The 6,000-nt window shown below is 39.8% G+C and overlaps 1 protein-coding gene across 1 annotated transcript in view; it reads left to right on the top strand.

Moving 5' to 3' along the window:
* Positions 1 to 6,000, top strand: part of mid2 (midline 2) — an 88,829-nt gene that overhangs the window by 46,955 nt on the left and 35,874 nt on the right. The window lies entirely within an intron of this gene.

Genomic DNA, 6,000 nt, shown 5'->3' with positions numbered 1-6,000 from the left:
ACATAAATACAAAAAAAGGGGGGGGACCACCGGCCTGTCCAGAACACCTGTCAGTATCTGGTGTGACCACCATCTGACACGCAGAACACACAGTATAAAGCACACGACCCAGCCACCCCTCACTCATTATTCGTACTGCTGCCATCCCGACGCAGATACAGGACGACCGTGGCCTGTAAACGTGCTCACTATGGCAGGAGTTTTGTACCTTCTGCCATAGCGTCTTTAAACAAGGCATCCCGGTAACAGCCGTGAGTGAGTGCCTCGCACAGGACAGGGAGGGGTAAATGTGCTAAATGTGCTGTATTAAGTGTTTATTCTTGTTGTTGTATCTAGGTATGTATGTACAGACTGCGGTAACATATTTCCTGTAAAGGACAATAAAGTATATTATTATTATTATTATTATTATTATTATTATTATTCTCAACAGTGAAAGTAAATTTCAGTGCCTGGGTTCATAAAAGATCAGCATTATAGCACTGTTTTCAGGCCATTTATATTGAAGAATTATCACTTGGAAGCTAAAGACAAGAAGAAACTATACCAAAGAAACAGAACTGTTACATTAATAATGACTGCAATGTATCTTTAATTTTTTTAATATATATTTAATCTCTTTATTTAAAATGCATTTGCGCAGAAAGATCTTTGCCTATCATTTGATCCACTGACTGATGCGATACACTACCTTGAAAATTAATACACTAGATACCAGTTAGGGTCTCAGGGACCTCTTGTACTTTGCCAATAGTAGCTCTCCAGACAATCTGACTCAATCCATGACTCAAGAACAAAGGTTGAGCTGGAGTAGCCCTCAGCATCCATCCACTCTCAAACTCTTTAAAGGGGCAGTTATGTAATTCAGATAACTTCAGATGCTGGAACAATCACTTTACTGGTGGGCAAAGCTGCTACTGAAAGCTCTTGTCCAATATTCCCTAGTTTCAAGGTGCTAGCAGCTTACTGTAATGCTTTTACTGTGTCATAAGTTCAGATTTTGTGCCTCTCCAAAGTCATTGTCTCAACTGTACCTAAAGTAGTAAAGTTAGGTTTGGTCCTTGTGCATTTTACTGTGTTGAATATAAATTTCGGGATGAATTAATGTGAACACCTAACAGTTTAATTCCCACTGCTGCCACCCATACAAGAAATATATTCTAAGTTAAATCAGATAAGATTATATGTCAAATGGCATATATCTTCAAAGCGGGAACTTTATTTGACTTGTCACAAGCCGGTAATATTTCACAGCTCACCTGGTTCGAATTAATGACAACCTTGGAGGAGTGTTTGCACTCTGGTGTCCTGGCATGAACCCCTACCTGCCTGCAGATTAAACCTCAGCCAGTCTTGTCACTGTTGACCTCTTCCATTTGGGTTCATGCTGTGATTTAATGGAGGTAGTGTCTCCAGCCAGAGAGTACTAATGCTTAGTGTTGCCTGAGTTGCATCGCATACACATGCACAAACAGACACACATACTTTCTGTCTAAACGCACTCACTCTTAATAAACGCCATCATTTCTCTGTGAGATTTGACATTAATGGCCACAGAGGACAAATGCACTTTGGTGCCGCCATCACTCTGTGTGCAGTTCATGTCTTATTAGCCAGGCCTGACTCCATTTTCTCTGACTCACTCTGAGGTCCGTGAAACACAACTCTTGCAGCTGCTCACCCAATCAAAATTAAATGATCACTGCGTGAATCATTAAGTGCAGACAAACTGTTTGTGAACGGCACACAGAGAGATAAAAAAAAAAGTCTGTCTTCTTTTGTCTCTGCCTGCATACCAATGTTGTGCAACCGCCAAACAATAACAGCAGAATCTCATCACTTATTCATAAAAAAGAAATGAGGAGCGATAGCGGGGGGAGGAACATGCTCCATTGACTCTTAAGCAAATTATTAAAAGAAACTATATGTTTTCCCGCCCTGTTTGTACCAATTCAGAGCTATTCTCCTGTGTGATGTCAACGTCAAAAGGCCAGTTTAATTATTGATGTGATGGATGAGAGAGCTCATGTTTATAGGTGAGTTGACATTACTGTAATGTGCAGTGACTCTTTATGTTGAGCGGAAGGAGGGGAGAGGGAAGAGGAGGACATATGAGGAGAAGGAAGATGGAGAATGATACAAATGTTAGGAAAGTAGAGGAAGAGGCAATCAGCAAAGGAAAGAGGAAAGGGAAAGGAGAAAGAGAGAGAGGGGTTGAGAGGGCAAGCAGAGGAAGAAGAAAAGAGGATGGGAGTGTTAGCGTGACAACCGATGATCTTTTGACCGAAACAGATACAGGCACTCTGCGGAAGAAAACTCTCAGCAACAATGCAATACAACACAGACAGGGGATTCAAAAAAAGAGTGAGATTTAGTGGAGTGAGAGAAGTTTGTGCAAAGTAAGAAATCTCTGAAGGGCTTTGAGCATGACCTGGATTCCTCTCCTTCTTGTTTGAATCATATTGGTGCCAAAGATATGATCAAACACAGTGTGAATCAGTTTCCAGTGTGTCAGCACACACAGCAGCGATGCAGCCCCGTTCTCCTGGGGTTTTCTTTGGGGAGTTATCTTCTCTTCAGTCTTAGAAAAGATGCGTTGATGATGTGTAGGGCGTTCCTTGGGAGGCCTCTCTCCTTATCACAATATTTGGTGTAGGATTGTTTCATCTTTTGCTGTGCTTAATGACATTCAGAATGTTCAGCATTCTTGAAAAAACATTGAGCGAAATGTGAGATGATTCTCTAACATTTTAAGTGATTGTTGTTGAGCTAACACACAGCACTATTATCCGTCCAATGCCAGGTAGCTGGCTGGATATTAATAGGCAGCAGAGAAGAGACACTCAGTGAGGCTGTTTGGCAGAGAGCATTCTCCCAAAAAACACTTTGATATTGAATGGATGCTAATACAATGGCAACTAAAAGAAAACATAGAGCCAACGTAAAAACTGAGATTATACTCACAGTTCTAATGTTACTATCGTAATCGCTTGTCTCCATTACAGACTATGTTTTAAGCTGTTTTAATATGCTAAAATCATGTGTGCTGACCCGGTGTAACCTTTGGTACCTCCTGCACGTCACTGTCTGCGCAATCTTTCTCTCATTTTCTTTCTTTCCTCTCTCACAATAATGAGCCAGCCTTTATTAATGTGCATGTGTTGCCTCATTGCTTATATTTTTGTGTTTTTCAGAGTTTGGTAGTATGTCCCAATTTCATGCCAGCCACCATTTTGTTGCAGCATAAGTTTTTTTTCTCCTTTTGTTCAAGTGGACATCTCAAAGGATGCACACAGATTTCTTTGTTATCACTGAACAAGTTTGAGCCGATTTTGGTTTAATTCCCAGGGAGCCTCCTCTTTCATACTTATATAACACCTCCTTAAAGGTTTGTGCATTTGAGACTTGGGACTTTGTCAGTGTTGTGTTGTCAAGTTTTCTTGATTTTGCGTTTAACATGTCTCTCCTCTGAATTCATCTTGCAGCTTGACAGTAAATCAGATTTTCTGTCTTTCCATCTTGCTCTGCCTCACTTTATGTCACTCTTACTCTGTGTGTTTGTGCTCACTCGGGCGGTGGTTCAACCAAGCCTCCTGAAACAGAGATTATGTTGTGACGAGGCGTGTTCACTGGCGGCTTTTTAATGAGGGCACTCCCTAATAAGGCGTAGGTTGCATAGCTCACACACTGTGAAATACAGTGTGTGAACACATCATCTAGACACAGCTAATGTGGAATAAGTATTGTCTAAGGAGGCAGTCAAAGCAGCAGCCAGTATTTTCAACCCCTGGAATTGTGTTGCCAGCTGCGAGGAAACTGAAGTAGCTCACTGTTATAGTTGTGAGCGTGTGTGTATTAGGACTGATGGAAAAAAGGAAAGAATCACATCAGACAGAAGCCTAGTGGGTTTTAATGTTCAGACATGTATGTCTACTGATTAAACAATGAGCTCTAAGTCATTAGTCAAGACCTGTCTGGGTTTATGTACACGGAAGCTGATCCCACTGTGTGCAGAATATGAATCAGCTGTGTGGAGATGGCTGTAATGCTGCTTAATCCTCAAGTCTCATCTCGCCTCTCTTTACCTTTTTACTGGCGCATCAGTGAGATCGAACTGTCCACTGCTGTTGTTCGTCTTTGCTGTATTTCTAAAGCCATTTTCAGTTCCACTGTTCAGAAGAAGGTGAGGGCATCAATGCAATGGGATAAGACCAACATGTCCATCCATAGTGCCACGCTGCTAGAGTGGCTAAAAAGTAAAAATCCCTCAACGAGACTGTCTTAAGTTTATTTATACAAAAGCTCGAACTTGAATTTTTTGATGATTAATGTGATCCACTGTGTAAATAAAACTGGTTTAACTATAAAAGTTCAAACAAACACTTTGTCAACTTTAAAACTAGTCTTCAAATTCATTGCCAGTCAAGCATTTCCAATTATCACCTCTTTCTGACATAACATCCATGATATACGTCTTGCAGTTGCATTTTCCTTTACTCTATTACACCCATAAAGCCACTCTTTCCTGTTTTAGAGCAAGATGCCACTCGGGTGTCATAAATCTCTGGGAACTATGCCAGACTCTGTGGACAGCATCAGAGATAAAGCTGTCAGGCTGAATCCTTGCATCTGTTTGAGAAGATCATATCTGAGAGAAAGAGGAAAAAGGGGGGCAGTAAGAGAGACACTGAAGCGGTCAGTTAGAAGCAGACAGAATGGGGACCAGTAAGACAGTGGTAGAATGGAGAGAAGAAGAAAAAAGTAAAGCGGGACATGAGGCAGGTGGGTCTGATGGGAGTGGAATGAGCAAATAATTGATTCAAGATGTGAGGGTTTTGGTGTTAGCAAGAGGTTAACAGCTGTTCTGAACCTAGACCAGTCCTCACAAAGTTTGAATAGAGAGCCACTTTTGGGAGCCATACTTTGTTCAATTGTCTGTTTTTGTTGTCTGCAGTTTTAACCCCAGATGTCCACATCCTCAAGTAGCTGGGTGTGCTATAGGGCAAGGCAATATATTTGCAATATCGATATATATATCTATATATATATATATATATAGATATATATAACAATATGGCAAGAATATGCAAAATCACATCTAAATAAATAATGTTCAGTGCATTAAAATGATTATACTGTAGTTTTTAACTGCAATTTGTTTAGAATCAATAATTCACTGAAAGTCAGTAGCAGCTTATCTTGAGTTATGTCCAAGCCCTAGCCAAACTATTGATTGGACTGCGCCAGTAAATAACTATTAATATCTATGTTGACCCTGGCAGCCTATGGATTAAGGCACTAACCACAACAACCCTAATTTGCGTCTGGCTGGGACTTTTGTTTGATAATTTAAAAAATTATATTTGGTTATAAGAAACTGATCTTATTTGTACGAATTAAAAATGTTGAAATGGCCAAAACACTTTTAAAAACATGATACCTCAGACAACAGGGGTCTGATTTTGTTGAATCATACTTTTGGTATTAAACCACAACTGAATGGAAATGAAGAAGGAAATGGAAAACCCTTCTTTTCAACTAAATTCTCCTGTTTGGTCTCTTTAACTCAAGAAACTGTACACTGTATGAAAATATTACATATATATTCTGTATCTACTCATTCCAACACTTCATTGAGCCTATATGATGCATCGCTGAATGAATGATTGAAATACAAGGCTTTCTTTCTTGGTTCATCATTAAATTTAAGACAAGACATCTTGTGAATCATTTTGTACACCTGCCATGGTTGCTATGTTTGATTGATATTTAAAATAAAGTTGTGTGGGTTTAAATAATGCTGCTAACACAAAATTCACAGTTTAAGAAAATAAATTGGGATTTGTTATGTCAGGGTGGGTGGGTAATTTATCAGCGTCCGCCAGGGTTTGTGATGTTATTATGGTGTTGCAGCTGTGACAGTTCTTGATAGAAATACACATAGCATTATCAAGACTGAATAAGCATTGCAACATCATTAAAATACACATACACACACAC

Source organism: Morone saxatilis, unplaced genomic scaffold, assembly GCF_004916995.1.
Source record: "Morone saxatilis isolate NCDOM2014 unplaced genomic scaffold, NCSU_SB_2.0 Contig22, whole genome shotgun sequence".
Taxonomy (NCBI): Eukaryota; Metazoa; Chordata; class Actinopteri; family Moronidae; genus Morone; species Morone saxatilis.
Note: the sequence above shows the minus strand (reverse complement) of the source record. Positions and strands in the feature narration are given on the sequence as shown.